Below are 19,137 nucleotides of genomic sequence, written 5' to 3' on the forward strand. Positions count from 1 at the left end.
GGGATCAAACCCAGGTCTCCTGCATTGCAGGCAGAGGCTTTACCTCTGAGCCACCAGGGAAGCCCCAGTTAAGGATACTGAGGTGAAATCGACAAAGGCTAGTGTTCTTATAGGAGAAAGGAGGGGAGATTTCACACACACAGGGAAGAAAGTCATGTGAAGAGATATTGAGAGGCAGAGATGGCAGCTGTGCTGCCACAAACCAAGGGGCTCCAGAAGCCACTGGACACTAGCAGATGTAAGGATGGATGCTTCCCTAGAGCCTTTGGCAAGAATCTGGCCCTGCTGACACCTTGATCTCAGACTTCTGGTCTCTAGAACTATGAGAGCTTGTCTCTGAACTTTCTGACATTTTAAGCCACGAAGCTCAATAATTTGTTAAGGTGACCCAGTCGTGTCCGACTCTTGGCAACCCATGGACTGTATCCTCTGTCCATAAGGATTTTCCAGGCAAGAATACTGGAGTGGGTAACCATTCCCTTCTCCCAGGGGATTTTCCTGATCCAAGGATTGAATCTGAGTCTCCTGCATTGCAGGCAGATTCAGTTGAGCCATCAGGGAAGCCCCAAGGTGGTCCTAGGAGACTGTTATGAATGAACCATCAGCCTATATCCTATTTTTTATGCCTGTGGGGATAGTATTGCCAATAAAGGCATATAAGAAGGAAGAAATATGGCTAAAACTTACTAATGTGCTAGGTACTTTTTTATATATCATCTCCATCAGTCCTTGTAGCACCTTATGAGGTAGATACTATTGCTGTGCTCATCCCCATTTTATAGAAGAAACGCCGAGTGACAGGGACATAAAGACTTGGCCCAGCACTGCACAATTAGGGAGCAGGACAGCTTGGGTTTGTACCCAGCACCTCATGCTCCAGAGTGTGGGAAACTGCCAAAGATTTGATGTTAAGTGACAGGAGCAGTCTGCTCAAACATGTGTATTTTAGGCATCATTAAAAGCAATACTCACTATGATAATATATTTACTTACACAAAATATCGGGGCCTAGTGACAAAAACATTGCTTGTGTGAGCATGTTTATTGCAATCATGGGGACAGAAGCCACAGTGCAGAGATATGACTAGCCAGTGGGATCCAAAGAACCTTAACAGTGGATGTAGAAGACTTTCTGGAACATTGATTTTAAAGAGGGAGGGACAGACAAAGGACGAGAAAGTGGACAAGGAGGAGTTGAGGCAGGGCAGGATGGAGAAGGCTTGTGGCTGCATTGGAATGAGGGATCCAAGGAGGAATTTTTTTTCATTTTAGTTAAAAAAAATTTTTTTAATTTATTTTAATTGGATGGTAATTATAATACTGTGATAGATTTACCATACATTAGTATGAATCAGCCATAGACATACATGTGTCCCCTCCCTCCTGAGCCCCCCCCACCTCCCTCCCTACCACATCCCTCCAGGTTGTCATGCCGAGGACAGGCTTTGAGTGCCCTGCATCATACATCAAACTCCCACTGGCTATCTATTTTACATATGGGTAATGTATATGTTTCAATGCTATTCTCTCTTTGAAAAATTGCCAGTTAATATGAAGGAACCATCTCATCTCAAAAGTTTGTCTCATGGTATAACAGAGAGATACTTGCTTCCTTCATAAAGATTTATATATTGTCATAGGAGAAAAAAAAATGAGAAATGACTTTTCACAGTGCCTTCTTTAGGACAACGGCTCAGAGAGCCCCCCTACTTCTTTTTTTGTTTGTTTGTTTATTTTTTCCCATTTATTTTTATTAGTTGGAGGCTAATTACTTTACAATATTGTAGTGGTTTTTGTCATACATTGACATGAATCAGCCATGGATTTACATGTATTCCCCATCCCGATCACCCCTCACACCTCACTCTCTACCCGATCCCTCTGGGTCTTCCCAGTGCACCAGGCCCGAGCACTTGTCTCATGCATCCAGCCTGGGCTGGTGATCTGTTTCACCCAAGATAATATACATATTTCGATGCTATTCTCTCGAAACATCCCACCCTCACCTTCTCCCACAGAGTCCAAAATTCTGTTCTGTACATCTGTGTCTCTTTTTCTGTTTTGCATATAGGGTTATCATTACCATCTTTCTAAATTCCATATATATGCATTAGTATACTGTATTGGTCTTTGTATTTCTGGCTTACTTCACTCTGTATAATGGGCTCCAGTTTCATCCATCTCATTAGAAATGATTCAAATGAATTCTTTTTAATGACTGAGTAATATTCCATGGTGTATATGTACCACAGCTTCCTTATCCATTCATCTGCTGATGGGCATCTAGGTTGCTTCCATGTCCTGGCTATTATAAACAGTGCTGCGATGAACATTGGGGTGCACGTGTCTCTTTCAGATCTGGTTTCCTCAGTGTGTATGCCCAGAAGTGGGATTGCTGGGTCATATGGCACTTCTATTTCCAGGTTTATAAGAAATCTCCACACTGTTCCACATAACGGCTGTACTAGTTTGCATTCCCACCAGCAGTGTAAGAGGGTTCCCTTTTCTCCACACCCTCTCCAGCATTTATTGCTTGTAGACTTTTGGATAGCAGCCATTCTGACTGGCGTGTAATGGTACCTCATTGTGGTTTTGATTTGCATTTCTCTGATAATGAGTGATGTTGAGCATCTTTTCATGGGTTTGTTAGCCATCTGTATGTCTTCTTTGGAGAAATGTCTGTTTAGTTCTTTGAACCATTTTTTGATTGGGTCATTTATTTTTCTGGAATTGAGCTGCAGGTGTTGCTTGTATATTTTTGAGATTAATGCTTTGTCTCTTGCTTCATTTGCTATTATTTTCTCCCAATCTGAGGGCTGTCTTTTCACCTTGCTTATAGTTTCCTTGTTGTGCAAAAGCTTTTAAGTTTCATTAGGTCCCATTTGTTTATTTTTGCTTTTATTTCCAATATTCTGGGAGGTGGGTCATAGAGCATCCTGCTATGATTTATGTCAGAGAGTGTTTTGCCTATGTTCTCCTCTAGGAGTTTTATAGTTTCTGGTCTTAGATTTAGATCTTTAATCCATTTTGAGTTTATTTTTGTGTATGGTGTTAGAAAGTGTTCTAGTTTCATTCTTTTACAAGTGGTTGACCAGTTTTCCCAGCATCACTTGTTAAAGAGGTTGTCTTTTTTCCATTGTATATTCTTGCCTCCTTTGTCAAAGATAAGGTGTCCATAGGTATGTGGATTTCTATTCTGTACATTGATCTATATTTCTGCCTTTGTGCCAGTACCATACTGTCTTGATGACTGTGGCTTTGTAGTAGAGTCTGAAGTCAGGCAGGTTGATTCCTCCAGTTCCATTCTTCATTCTCAAGATTACTTTGGCTATTTGAGGTTTTTTTTTATTTCCATACAAATTGTGAAATTATTTGTTCTAGTTTTGTGAAAAATACAGTTGGTAGCTTGATAGGGATTGCACTGAATCTATACATTGCTTTGGGCAGTATAGCCATTTTGACAATATCGATTCTTCCAATCCATGAACACGGTATGTTTCTCCATCTGTTTGTGTCCTTTTGATTTCTTTCATCAGTGTTTTATAGTTTTCTATGTATAGGTCTTTTTTTACTTTAGGTAGATATACTCCTAAGTATTTTATTCTTTTTGTTGCAATGGTGAGTGGTATTGTTTCCTTAATTTCTCTTTCTGTTGTCTCATTGATAGTGTATAGGAATGCAAGAGATTTCTGTGTGTTAATTTTATATCCTGCAACTTTACTACATTCGTTGATTAGCTCTAGTAATTTTCTGGTAGAGTATTTAGGGTTTTGTATGTAGAGGATCATGTCATCTGCAAACAGCGAGAGTTTCACTTCTTCTTTTCCTATCTGGATTCCTTTTACTTCTTTTTCTGCTTTGATTGCTGTGGCCAACACTTCCAAAACTATGTTGAATAGTAGTGTTGAGAATGGGCACCTTTGTCTTGTTCCTGACTTTAGGGCAAATGCTTTCAATTTTTCACCATTGAGGATAATGTTTGCTGTGGGTTTGTCATATATAGCTTTTATTATGTTGAGGTATGTCCCTTCTATTCCTGCTTTCTGAAGAGTTTTTATCATAAATGGATGTTGAATTTTGTCAAAGACTTTTTCTGCATCTATTGAGATAATCATGTGATTTTTATCTTTCAATTTGTTAATGTGGTGTATTACATTGATTGGTTTGCGGATATTAAAGAATCCTTGCATTCCTGGGATAAAGCCCACTTGGTCATGATGTATGATTTTTTTTAATATGTTGTTGGATTCTGTTTGCTAGAATTTTCTTAAGGATTTTTGCATCTATGTTCATCAGTGATATTGGCCTGTAATTTTCTTTTTTGTGGTATCTTTGTCTGGTTTTGGAATTAGGGTGATGGTGGCCTCATAGAATGAGTTTGGAAGTTTACCTTCTTCTGCAATTTTCTGGAAGACTTTGAGTAAAATATGTGTTAGTTCTTCTCTAAATTTTTGGTAGAATTCAGCTGTGAAGCCATCTGGTCCTGGGCTTTTGTTTGCTGGAAGATTTCTGATTACAGTTTCGATTTCCTTGCTTGTGATGGGTCTGTTAAGATCTTCTATTTCTTTCTGGTTCAGTTTTGGAAAGTTATACTTTTCTAAGAACTTGTCCATTTCTTCCAAGTTGTCCATTTTATTGGCATAGAGCTGCTGGTAGTATTCTCTTATGATCCTTTGTATTTCAGTGTTGTCTGTCATGATCTCTCTATTTTCATTTCTAATTTTGTTAATTTGGTTCTTCTCTCTTTGTTTCTTAATGAGTCTTGCTAACAGTTTGTCAATTTTGTTTATTTTTTCAAACAACCAGCTTTTAGCTTTGTTGATTTTTGCTATGGTCTCTTTAGTTTCTTTTCCATTTATTTCTGCCCTAATTTTTAAGATTTCTTTCCTTCTATTAACCCTGGGATTCTTCATTTCTTCCTTCTCTATTTGGTTTGGTGTAGAGTGAGGTTATTTATTTAACTTTTTTCTTGTTTCTTGAAGTAAGCCTGTAATGCTATGAACCTTCCCCTTATCACTGCTTTTACAGTGTTCTATAGGTTCTGGGTTGTTGTGTTTTCATTTTCATTCATTTCTATGCATATTTTGATTTCTTTTTTGATTTCTTCTATGATGTGTTGGTTATTCAGAAGCGTGTTATTTAGCCTCCATATGTTTGAATTTTTAATAATTTTTTTCCTGTAATTGAGATCTAATCTTACTGCACTGTTTTCAGAAAAGACGACTGGAATGATTTCAATTTTTTTGAATTTACCAAGGCTAGATTTATGGCCAAGGATGTGATCTATTCTGGAGAAGGTTCCGTGTGCTCTTGAAGGTGAAGCTGATTGTTTTGGGGTGAAATGTCTTATAGATATCAATTAGGTCTAGCTGGTCTATTATGTCATTTAAAATTTGTGTTTCCTTGTTAATTTTCTGTTTAGTTGATCTATCCATAGTTGTGAGTGGGGTATTAAAGTCTCCCTCTATTATTGTGTTACTACTAATTTCCTCTTTCATATTCGTTAGTGTTTGCCTTACATATTGTGGTGCTCCTATATTGGGTGCATATATATTTATAATTGTTATATCTTCTTCTTGGATTGAACCTTTGATCATTATGTAGTATCTTTCTTTGTCTCTTTTCACAGCCTTTATTTTAATGTCTATTTTATCTGATATGAGTATTGCGACTCCTGCTTTCTTTTGGTCTCCGTTTGCGTGAAATATTTTTTCCAGCCCTTCACTTTCAGTCTGTATGTGTCCCTTGTTTTTAGGTGGGTCTCTTGTAGACAGCATATATAGGGGTCTTGTTTTTGTATCCCTTCAGCCAGTCTTTGTCTTTTGGTTGGAGCATTCAACCCATTTACATTTAAGGTAATTATTGATAGATATGGTCCCGTTGCCATTTACTTTGTTGTTTTGGGTTCGTGTTTATACAACCTTTCTGTGTTTCCTGTCTAGAGAAGATCCTTTAGCATGTGTTGGAGATCTGGTTTGGTGGTGCTGAATTCTCTCAGCTTTTGCTTGTCTATAAAGCTTTTGAATTCTCCTTCATAACTGAGTGAGATCATTGCTGGGTACAGTAATCTGGGTTGTAGGTTATTCTCTTTCATTAGTTGAAGTATGTCCTGCCATTCCCTTCTGGCCTGAAGGTTTCTATTGATAGATCAGCTGTTATCCTTATGGGAATCCCTTTGTGTGTTATTTGTTGTTTCTCCCTTGATGCTTTTAATATTTGTTCTTTGCGTTTAATCTTTGTTAATTTGATTAATATGTGTCTTGGGGTGTTTCGCCTTGGGTTTATCCTATTTGGGACTCTCTGGGTTTCTTGGACTTGGGTGGCTATTTCCTTCCCCATTTTAGGGAAGTTTTCAGCTATTATCTCCTCGAGTATTTTCTCATGGCCTTTCTTTTTGTCTTCTTCTTCTGGGACTCCTATGATTTGAATGTTGGGGCATTTCACATTGTCCCAGAGGTCCCTGAGGTTGTCCTCATTTCTTTTGATTCTTTTTTCTTTTTTTTTCTCTGCTTCATTTATTTCCACCATTTTATCTTCTACCTCACCTATCCTATCTTCTGTCTCCATTATTCTACTCTTGGTTCCCTCCAGAGCGTTTTTTATCTCATATTCATTCATTATTCATTTTTAATTGACTCTTTTTTATTTCTTCTAGGTCCTTATTAAACACTTCCTGCATCTTCTCAATCTTCGTCTCCAGGCTATTTCTCTGTAACTCCATTTTGGGAATCTTGCATGATACCACTACACCAGCGGCGCGGCTGACTGTAACTCCATTTTGTTTTCAAGATTTTGGATCATTTTTATTATCATTATTCTAAATTCTTTTTCAGGTAGATTCCCTATCTCCTCCTCTTTTTTTGACTTGGTGGAGCCCCTACTTCTTAAAGGGCCCTGAAGTCTGACCATGTGCTCTACCCTTTGGGCAGGTTTCCTCATTCACCCATCAAGAGAGCTTTGTGACAAAAGCACCATGAGGCCCAGTCGCAGATGCCCAAGATCACGGTGACAGAGCCTGGGTCACCTCTGCAAGTAAGTGTCAGGATGGGATGAGGTCCCATCCCTCACTCTCCCTGAGGACACAGAGCAGCCGCCCTTTTAGAAGATGGGCTTTCAGGGCTGGAGAAATGGTCACACGCCCCTGCTGTTGTCCCACAGTACTCACTCACCTACCCCATTGGGAGAGGATGAGGACAGAGGACATGAAATCCTGCCCCTTCTGCCAGCTGACCTTGGTGTCTGGGCCACATGCAATGACTTATCCCTGAAGAGAAGGGTGGGGCTCGGGCAGAAGCTCAGGTATTGCCCTTGAGACAGGTGATCTGGAGGGAGGGCAAGTGATATGTGCAGAAGTGTTTTAAGGAATTGTATTTTATATTTCATGTCCTTTAATCCTAGCAGCTATTCAAGTTACCCATTATTATGACCATTATTCAGAACAGAGGACTAACTTTGCATGCGTGTGTGCTAAGTTGCTTCAGTTGTGTCTGATTGTTTGCGACCCTATGAACTGTAGCCTGCCAGGCTCCTCTGTCCATGGGATTCTCCACGCAGGAATAGTAGAGTGGGTTGCCATTTCTCTCCTCCAGGGGAATCTTCCCAAGTCAGGGATGGAACCCACGTCTCCCGTGTCTCCTGCGTTGCAGGTGGATGCTTTACCACTAAGCCACCAGATAAACAAAAACAAGAATACTGGAGTGGGCTGCTATGCCTTCCTCCAGGACTGACTTTAGGGATTTCAGTTAATCAGGGGCACAGCTTTGTTTTCTTCCTGATCAGTAGCTAACTCTGGAATTTCATGTTTTTTTTTTTTTCATTTTGCCTTGAAGCCCATAGAGAAGTATAAATGGTTTTGATAGCCTTTACTCACATAGTTATGGACATTTGGACAGCTTCCTATATTTCCATTTTTCTTTCCTATTTCATGCAATGCTGCAGCAAATATCCTCTTACCAGCTTACTTTTATAGTTGTGTAAAAATTTCCCTGCCATCTTCCCTGGGACGTGATTTCAATAGTTTAAATTCTCCCGTAAGGTGTCAGAGCATTCTCATTTCTTACCCCTCTAAACTTTTGTTCATAATATTTACATTTATTTCTGACTGTGTTCTGTTTCCTTGACTTATGCTGAAGTTTAGCCTCTCCAACCTGTCCCACACACACACAAGCCAGTTTTCAAATGTTTGTGAATTTTTTGTTGATTTTTGTTTTTTGTATTTTTCATGTGTCAGATGATAGGTAATGAAAGGATATTTAGATGTTTTCATTAGCACTCCTTAAATTATTAGTGAGTTGGAACATATTTTTGTGATTATTGGCCATTTTAGTTTCTTCATCTGTAAGCAGTTTACACACTTTGTCCACTTTGGTATTTTGTTGTAGGAGCTCTCCATGCATTCACTGTCCACTTTGGTATTTTGTTGTAGGAGCTCTCCATGCATTCACTGATCCATGGACTTGTGATTTCAATGCATTTTTATTGGGTGAATATTATTTGCCAGACACTCCAGTGAAAATCCATGTCCTAGAAGATCTCTCTTCTGAGATCTAGATGCTTATATTTATTGAAAGTGTCCACCTGGAGAAAGAAAAGTATTAGTGCCCATCCATACATGCATGATTGTCAAGGAAAACATACTCAATTCAAAACACTTATCCCTAAGCCCTGCACCACCACAGAGTAAAAAGGATGCGGTGTTTTACATGAGGAGAGCACTGCCTCAGGATTAGCATTTCTGTGATCTTTACAGTTATGGTAGGATATTTTATATATATGTATATATATATATATAAACATATAATTCTTAGAAATTAAATATTTCTGAGTTTGCCTTTTCTAATTTATAAAATGTAAACAATTGTTTTGAGGAGCAAAAGAAAAAATATGTCGGGTGTCATACACAGCATATTGTACATAGGACACTCAATAGATGTTAGTTCCCCTCCTATTCCATCCCCATTCTTCCTTTATAGGAGGGTCCCTTGACATAATCCAAATAGCATTACTCTATGATGACGGCTGGAAAGATTAAGCAGAAAAGAAATGTATAAGTTTCCATTATACACTTCTATGTCCTATCTCTTCACTGGCGTAACTTGTCAGTTAGTTTAGGAAGAAAGAAACAATCACTGGACCAGCTCCATATGGTTTGAGAAAGAAACCACCAAAACCATCACCCCACATCACTTTATTGTGTATACTTTCCCATTCCACTTTTTATCTTCTGTGTTAATTTCTCCAGAGTAATATATGCAATGTTATCCAGAAAGAGGCGGTTTGCAAAGGAACACTGCAATAGGATACTGGCGCCAGGCACATCATCCACCTTTGGGTAAGTCTTTTCCCCTGTGCTGGTTGTTTTTCAGATAAAATCTGTGAGATAGATATAGAGGTAAATGAGATCCCATTTAGGAAAGAGCCTTTCCTTTTGAGACCTTAGTTGGGAAGGAACAAGCGGTGATTTCCAAATACTTTCCAATCTTCAGTGCTTATCACACTCTGTATCAGATGAAGTCAGTAGTCCTCATACTGTTTCTTAATTGAATGACCACTTATGCATGGTCATAGGATGTTTGGAACTTAAAACTTGCAAAAAGCAGTATTCTTAACCTTAGGAAACCATGAAGAACTCAGCTTTCCTGAATGTCTGCTACTTTTTTTTTTGCTACTTTTATCCTCATGTATTTTGCACAACACTCCGGGGAGGTAGAGCATGATTTCCACACCATTTTGTAGCTGGTGAAGTGGTGATGTACAGAGATTAGGTAACCTGGCTGGGGGTCATCCTGCTACTAAGAAAAGCAGAGACTAGTACCTTACATATCCACATACAGACTGCATGAGGCTCAGGCACACATCAGGCCAAAATCAAGTAAATTTTGCTTTCCTGCTGACATGTGTCACTTCTATAATCTGTATCTTCGTTTCTGATTCCAGGATGCCCGGTCTGCCTATATTTTTGCAAGATAATAAACCTGGTTTGACCTCAATTTCCTATTCTGTAAAACCTGGGGAGTGTGAAAAGAACACAAGCAAAATTTTGGAGTTGATGGATACATCAACTTTGGTTTGGTGATTATTATGGGTTTATGCATAGGTCCAAATTCAAGAATATGTATATGTTAAACATGTGTAATTTTTTGGCATATCAATTATACCTCGGTAAAGCTAAAGCAAAGAAACAAGGGACTCTGTTTAAACTTTTGAAAGCAGAGTCCCCAGACCACCTATATGTCATAAGGAATATGCACTCTCTAATAGAGGGACAATTCTCCTGTCGAGGATTAATACTTGAAGGAGCAGTCCCTGAATACATACAGCCAGGAAGTGCACAGACTCTTTAATGGACACTGACAAATCAACCTGGAAAGACGTACTGATTGAGGGCCCTACCAGCAGTATCAGAACGTGTAGGCTTCCCCTCATGCTCACCCACTGGAAATACTCCATAGTTTGTTGTTATACTTTCTGATGTGATGAATGGTAAGTCTATTGCCATCATTTTTAACTGCATATCAAAGTTATTTAAAATAAAAGCTTTCTTCCTAAACAAGACTCTTATCAGTCATAACTGTCATTTTTTTCACTGCAAATGGGTCTAGTTACATAGGAAGCCTAACAATGAGTGACAGTCACATAAGCCTACAGTTTCTCCTAATGCTACTGCCTGCTTGTAAGCTCCAGTTGTGTGTGTGTGTGTGTGTGTGTGTGTGTGTGTGTGTGTGTGTGTGTGTGGACTCCGGGGGCTCCCAATGACAGTGTGTATCCCTGGAAGGAGGTTGAGAATATCTCTCTGTGGTGTATGTTGAGTTCAGGATTAGAGAGGAGCTGGATTTGCTCATTCCCAAGGCTTTCTAAATGGCACACAGCTAGACCACAACGTGCTTCTGAGCAGACAGTAGTCTCTTTCCCCAGATGGAAGGCAAGCCTGTCTGCACTCACCTGCTCAGGTCAGGGATGGATCTCTCCATGACAAAAGGTGTGGCTGTCTGACTAAATCTGCTGCTGAGCTCTGAAATTGAGGGCTCCCATCTTGCAGCCTCAGTTGCAGAGTCCTGAGGAGCTATATCCTCTCAACCACCCACCACACAGGTTCAGTCATCTCCCTGAGGATTTCCACAGTCATGGATAAAAATCCTTAAATTCTTATCACATCTTTGACACACTGTGCGTCCATCTATTCTTCCATTCATATATTTGACAGGCATTAGGAAGAAACTCTACGTCACTCTTTGGCTAAGTCTTAGGCTTCTCCAGAACGGAAATAAGGAAGTAAGGCATGAGAAGCCTGGTGTGGTATCTTGAGATGTTACATCTAAGAAGAGATGGATCCTTCTCATTAAGATCTCAGCCTGCTCAAGTGTTCTATAAATGGTGATTTTTACAACTTCATTTACTGCTGTGAGCCTCTGTCCACGTCTCTGCTTAGTGTCCTCTTGATGTATATTCTTCCCTTCGCACCAAAATTTTACAAAGAATTCTTGATACTCAACTCACATCTCCTTGCACCTGCCCTCGGACTCAATCTTCATCCCTTATCTAATGGGCTATGTTCTCCCACACTTTTAAATTTACCATGACAGTGTCAATATTCACCTCTTTGTCACATTTATAGATCATGAGTCAAATGAAGACAACCAGATATTTCTCCAGGAGGTATGTATGTCTGGCCCCAGGACAGAATTCATTTGCTTGTATGTAGACAAAGATCATTTTGTCATGCTATCAGTTACCAAAAAGCTCAAATTGTAAAATACCTTCCATAGAATCAGTCAGACAGTGTGAAGGCTGTGCCTTAGACATCGCACTTTCAAATAAAGCATATGCTTTCCCTTTTACATCTCATATTCTTGCTTCATTGAAAGGGATTTTGCAAATAAATTTAAGGCATGTTAGCAATTATTTATGGTCATTTAAATAAACTCTGATGTACCTGTTTTCATTTCTTTGTTAAAGATTTCCAAGTATGCAATGAAATCATCTAAAATTATGTCTCACACTTTGCCACAGTTAAATGTGTCACCTAAAGTATTGTCTGTTAAGACACAATTAAGCAATATACTAGTTTTGAAATATCAGTGTAATGGTGGTGATTAGTCTTTGGCAGGTTCCTGGCTCTTAAGTCAAAATACTTGTACTGCATTACAGAAATCACATTTTTAAGATGTATCCATTCAGTAAAATAACACAAATCTTATAATAAAAATATATATAAATCCATTAAATAAATGAATTAATAAAAAGAGGAGATAATTTTTCTTAATTAAGCAATTCAAAATAATACAAATAGATACTTTCCCTCCATGAGACGAACCTTCCCCTTTGTATCCCAGAAGGCAGGGCTGACTTAGTGATTCAGTTATAAAGAATAGAGTAGGTGAATGGAAAACTGTTATCGTACACTGGAGAAACACAGCAAACAGCATCTTAACCCAGTGATGAAGGTCAACCTCTCCAACAGTGATGTCATGTGGGTACCATGTTCTCCCAGATATGATGTGATGAGAAGGGCACTTCAACTCTGTGGTATTTTTTCCCCTAAATCCACAACCACAGTCTAATCATGAGAAAAATAACAAAATATGCCTGTTCTCTTCAGGATTGTCAGAGTTATGAAAACAGTGTGACAGATCCTCAGACAGTGAAACAGAGAGTTCTTGCAACGGAGAAAAGACAGTCTCCTCAATAAATGGTGCATGGGAAAACTGGACAACTACAAATAAAAGAATAAAATTGGAGCATTCCCTAACATACAGAAAAATAAACTCAAAATAGACTAGAGACCTAAATGTAAGGCTGCATACTATATAACTCCTAGAGGAAATCATAGGCAGACCACACTTAGCTATAAATTGCAGCAATGTTTTTTTGTTTGTTTGTTTGTTTTTTGATCCATCTCCTAAAGTAAAGGAAATAAAAACAAAAATAAACAAATATGGCCTAACTAAACTTAAAAGACTTTGCACAGCAAAGCGAACGACTAACAAAATGAAAAGACAACCTACTGAATGGGACAAAATATCTGCCGATGATGTGATTGATAAGGGATTAATATTCTGCATACATAAACAGCTCATGCAAATCAACATTAAGAAAATAACCCCGCACCAATTAAAAAGTGAGCATAAAAACTGAGGAGACATTTTTCCAAAGAAGAAATGCAAATGGCCAATAGGTACATGAAAAGATGTTCAACATTGCTAATGATAAGAGAAATGCAAATCAAAACTACAGTGAGATATCACTTCACACATGCCAGATGGCTATCATTAACAAAAGCCCCACAAATAACAAATGTTGCCTAGGATGTGGAGATTTAGGAACCCTGGTACACTGTTGATGGGAGTGTAAACTGGTGAAGCCACTGTGGAAAACAGTATGGAGGTTTCTTAAAAACTGAAACAGAACTACTGTATGACCCAGCATTTCCACTTCTGGGTATATAACCAAAACAAAAACACTAACATGAAGAGATACATGTGCATTAATGTTCATGGCATTATTTATAATTGCCAAGATGTAGAAGCAACCTAAGTGTCCATCAACAGATGAATGGATAAAGAAGATGTGGTATATACATATATATATATATATATAGAGAGAGAGAGAGAGAGAGAGATGTGGTGTATATCTATCTATCTATCTATCTATATATACACATAGAGAGAGAGAGAGAGAATGGAATACTACTCGGCCATAAGAAAGAATGAAATAATGCCTGTAGCAATCAATGAACAGATTGACTTGGAGGGTATTATGCTAAGTGAAATGTCAGACAGAGACAGACAAATACTATATGATATCACATGTGTGGTCTAAAAAATAAACTAGGAAATATAACAGAAATAGGCTCACAGATATAGAGAACAAACTCATGGCTAGCAGTGGTGGGCGGGAAGGAACAAAAGAGCGATGGAGGAGTAGGAGTGGGAGGTGCAAACTACTGGATATAAGATAGACTCAAAGATGTACTGTACATCATGGGGAATATAGCCAATATTTCATAATAACTATAAATGGAAAGTAACCATTTCAAATTGAATAAGACATTTAAATATTAATATACGAATGGAAATCATTGTTAATAATAGCCCAAAGTGGAAATAACCTAAATATCCACCAATTTGTGAAAGAATAAATAAAACATGGTATGTTATTTGGCAATAAAAAGGAATGAAGTACTGATACACACTACAGCTTAGAGGAACCTTGAAAAATTTATGCCAAGTGAAAACCTGAATATGCAAAAGATCACGTATTATATGATTCCCTTTATACGAAATGGTCAGAAAGAGGCCATCAGTAGAGCCATACCCAAGCAATTCCCCCCTTTCCATCCAGACGTCTAGAAAGCTCTGTCTGGTGAGTTTGTCCCTCTGTCCCACTTTCCTGTTCCCAAATGTTTAAGCTGCAGTTCAGGCTTTTGTCACAAGGTGGAACCAACATAGCTCCATTACCAGACTTCCGTGTCAGTTCAATGGCTCAGTCCTGTCTTGACTCTTTGTGACCCCATGGATTGCAGCATGCCTGGCTTCCCTGTCCATCACCAACTCCTAGAGTTTGCTCAAACTCATGTCCCTCGAGTCGGTGATGCCATCCAACTGTCTCGTCCTCTTTTGTCCCCTTCTCCTCCTGCCTTCAATCTTTCCCAGCATCAGGGACTTTTCCAGTGAGTCAGTTCTTTGCATCAGGTGGCCAAAGTATTGGGGTTTCCGCTTCAGCATCAGTCCTTCCAATGAATATTCAGGACTGATTTCCTTTAGGATTGACTGGTTTGATCTCCTCGCAGTCCAAGTGACTCTCAGGAGTCTTCTCCAACGTCACAGTTCAAAATTATGGAGCTCCACATTATGCAGCTTATTCTAATAGTGTAAATATACTTCAATATGAGGACTTGGTGCAGCCAAATAAATAATAAATAAAAATAAAATTAAATAAGATACAGAGTGTCATATCACATTCTTCAAAATCTGGATACAATATCCAAGAACCAGATAAATCTCAAATTGAGAAAAGACAATCAACAGACACCAACACAGAAAGACAAGGATTTTGGAATTATCTGACCAGGAAATTAAAGTAGATCTTATGAAAATGTTTTGACAATTACTTACAAATATGCTTGAAACAAATGAAAAAAAAAATCAAGTCTCAGCAAAGAAACACAAGGTATAGAGAAAACCAATTAGAAATTTTAGAAGTGAAATGTAAATTAAAAGCTCAATGGATAGACTGAAGAGCAGAATAGAGAAAAGAAACAGTGAACTTGAAGAGACTATGTTAGAGATTATACAATCAGAACAGCAAAGAGAAAAGGTATTTTAAAAAAGAACAAAGCCTTAGGGACCCATTGATCTAACAAAGGATATACTATGCTTCTCATTTTTGTTCTGGAAGGAGATTAGAAAAAGTGCATGGGTGAAAATGGATTTGAAAAATAGTGGCTAGTGATCATGAAATCTGGCAAAAAATCTAAATTTACATTTTTAATTATAATTCTTTGCTCAATTTATTTAAGCTAAGAAAAAGTTCTCCATTTTCCTCACCCCCCACCCCTCACCTACTGCAACCACCAAACTATTCACTGTATCTATGAGCTTGATTGGGGGAGGGGGTTGTTTTAGATTCTGCATAAAAGAGATCGAATAGTATTTGTCTTTCTCTGCTTGAATTACTTAGTATGATGCCCTCAAGATCCATCCATGTTATCCCAAGCAAAAAGATTTCTATTCTTACTCATGGGTGAATAATAGTCCATTAAATACATGTACCACATTGTCTTTATCCATTCACACATTGCGGATACTTAGGTTGTTTCCATACCTTTGGTACTATAAATAATACTGCAATGAACATGAGGATGCATATACCTTTTCAAATTAGTGTCTTTATTTTCTTTGGATAAATACCCAGAAGTGGAACTGCCAGGTCATATGATAGTTCTTTTTTTTTTTTTTTTCAATTTTCTTTGGAAACTCCAGACTGTTTTCCATAGTGGTTGCACCTGTTTACAGTCCCACCAACAGTGCACAAAGTACTCCACATCCCTGCCAACACTTGTTATTTCTTCTCTCTTTTTTTTAATAACAGTCATTCTAACAAGTGTAAGGTGATATCTCATCTTGGTTTTGATTTGCCCTTCCCCAACAATTAATAATGTTTAACAAATTTTCATGTACCTGTTGGTCATCTCTATGTATTCTTTGGGAAAATGTCTATTTAGATCTGTCCAGTTTTAAATAGGATTATTATTATTATTATTAGCTATTGAGCTGTATGAGTTCTTTGTATATTTTGGACATTAGCCCCTTGTCAGATATTTGCAATTATTTTATCCCATTTGGTAGGTTGTCTTTTAATTCTGTTGATGGTTTCCTTTGCTGTGCAGAAGCTTTGTAGTCTGATGTAGTCCCATTTGTTTTTGTTGCTTTTGCTTTGGTTTCAGATTAAAAAATCACTACCAAGATCTATGTCAAGGGGTGTACTGCTTGTTTTCTTCTAGGAGTTTAATGATTTCAGGTCTTATGTTCAAGTCTTTAACCCCATTTTGAGTTCATTTTTATGTATGGTTGAAGATACTGGCCAAGTTTCATTATTTTGGTTGTCTAATTTTCTCAACACCATTTCTTGAGGAGACTGTCCTTTCCCCAGTGTATATTCTTGGTTCCTTTTGTCATAAATTAATTGACCAGGGACTTCGCTGGTGTTCCAGTGATTAAGAATCAGCCTGCCAATACAGGGGACACAGTTTCCATCCCTGGTCAAGGAAGATCCCACATACTGAGAAGCAACTAAGCCTGTGCACCCCAACTACCGAGCCCATACTCTAGAGCCCACGAGCCGCAACTACTGAAGCCTGTGTGCCTAGAGCCCATGCTTGCAACAAGAGAAGCCACCACAATGAGAAACCTGCACACCAGAACTAGAGAGTAGCCCCTACTCACTGCAACTAGAGAAAGCCCACACACAGCAACAAAGACCCAGTGCAACCAAAAATAAACAAATAAATAAAAAATAATAAATAATCTATAAAAATAAATTAGTTGATTACACATGTGTCTAAATCTATATTTTTAAGAAATTGAGTGAACCCAAAGCAGAGTACAACTAAAGAAGTTTAGGAAAAGACATATCATAGTCAAAGCTCAGAAAAGTAAAGGCAAAAGGGAAGTCAGGGAAAGAAACACAACATACTACCTCTAGGAGAAAGTGAAGTGAAGTGGCTCAGTCATGTCTGACTCTTTGTGACCCCATGGACTGTAGCCTACCAGGTTTCTCCATCCATGGGATTTTCCAGGCAAGAATACTGGAGTGAGCTGCCATTTCCTTCTCCAGGAGATCTTCCCGACCCAGAGATTGAACGTGGGCCTTCCCCTTTGTAGGCAGACGCTTTACCATCTGAGCCACCAGGGAAGGAGAAAAGTGGTATATAAAGGACAGCAATTTCTTATCAGAAATGATGTGGTCCACAAGAAAGTGGCACATTTTTCACGTGCTAAAATAAAGGAACTGACAACCTCAAATCCTGTATCTAGCTTAATTATCCTTCAGAAATTATTGGGGATTAAAAAGGCATTCTCAAGTGAAGAAAGACTAAGAAAAAGTTTTCACCAGCAGATACACCCTGAAGAATGAATAAAGGAAACAGAAAGGAATTAGTAAAAGAATAAATCTAGAAACATCTGGAAGGAAGAACAGCCCCAAAATATGATTAAGTACTTTCGTTTTCTTCTTGAAATTTCCAAATTCTGTTTAATAGTATAAGCAAAATATATAACACCAGGGATGTCGCCGGAGGTCCAGTGGTTAAAACTCCACACTTCTACTAAGGAGCATGGGTTTAATCCCCAGTTGGGGAACTAAGATTCTGCACGCCATGCAACATGGTCCAAAAACAACAACAACAACAACAACAACCAAAAAACGCAGTATGATACTAAAGGATGTAATTTCAATGTATATAGCAGAAAACTTAGTGTCTTGTTCTACAAACCGTAGATGATAAAGGGACTTTATTGACCACACCAGTGGGAAGAGCTGGGCGTGCAGACACTCACCGCTGTTTGGGGCACATGTTATTTATTAATATGAATGTATAAGTCAATGAATGAATGACAGATAAGGATACACATTTTCTCCATATCCTAAACAGGCAGTTGGGAAGTGAACATTACCTCCTTGGATATTTGGTTACTTTGATTTCAATGACTTTTTCTCTTTCTTTAAAACATACCTCTGTTTGAACATGATGTTCCAAACTGTACTAACGCCTTTTATCTGATTTTGTCAGATCAATTCCCTGGTTATTAAATACTTCTTCTCTAAGGTCAAAGGACTCAGGGAAGCCTCGGAATTAGCCCTTGCATCTTTGTTAATCCCAATCTTCAGGAGGTTGGCAGAGAGATGAATTTAAGATAAATGAAAGGGGCATTGTGGGCCCACCTGGTAAAGCATGAAATCTACCAATAAAAGAATCCGAAGTGACAGGGCCAACCGTGTATGAAGGAACCTCTCCAGATAACCCATTTCTATTTACAGAAACAAACTATTATATCCCAGGGGAGATCCTGTGCAGAGATTCTACTAAACAGAGTTTGAAAAGGTCAGTTAGTGTGGACAACAGTAAAATGCACATTTGAGTAAGATAGGAATAACCCATGTGCCTCCCACAGCACAGAATTACCCAAACATAAGGGGGTGGTTTAGTCAACAAATGCAGTTCTGTTTGGGATGTGGTCATGATGTTGGATTTAACTCTGCAGAAATAAGTGCACAAAAGCTAGGTCCAGCCTGCCCAAGGCCCACTTCTCTTCAGGGCCCCCACTCAAGTACATGGCTCCATGCAGCAGGAGGAGGAGGCAGAATGCAAGGGGTCCCATACACCTTGGCTGTGTCTGAGCCAGGAAGAAAGGTATAGGAAGAAGGAAAAGAACCAGAAGGAGGAAAACTCATTTCCAAGACAAAATAGCGTCTTGTCTCTGTTCTCCAGGAAATAAAGACTTTCTGCTTCCAGGTTCTGCAGAATTCCAGAACTCAAGCCTTGAAACAGAATGAGCTCCACTTGAGCCCAAGTTGGCAGCATGTGCTGTTTGGGGTCAAGAAGCCCAAGTTAGCTGGAAGTAAAACACGCAGTCACAG

The 19,137-nt window shown here is 38.6% G+C and overlaps 1 long non-coding RNA gene across 1 annotated transcript in view; it reads left to right on the plus strand.

Moving 5' to 3' along the window:
• The window catches only part of LOC136153256 (uncharacterized), a 35,299-nt gene extending 24,579 nt beyond the window's left edge, over window positions 1-10,720 (plus strand). The window contains exons 5-6 of the long non-coding RNA XR_010660378.1: window positions 6,930-7,032; window positions 9,937-10,720. This is a non-coding gene — a long non-coding RNA (uncharacterized lncRNA). The remainder of the gene's footprint in view (window positions 1-6,929; window positions 7,033-9,936) is intronic.
• The last annotated feature ends 8,417 nt before the right edge of the window (window positions 10,721-19,137 follow it).

The sequence above is a fragment of the Muntiacus reevesi genome, chromosome X (genome assembly GCF_963930625.1).
Source record: "Muntiacus reevesi chromosome X, mMunRee1.1, whole genome shotgun sequence".
NCBI classification, from domain to species: domain Eukaryota; kingdom Metazoa; phylum Chordata; class Mammalia; order Artiodactyla; family Cervidae; genus Muntiacus; species Muntiacus reevesi.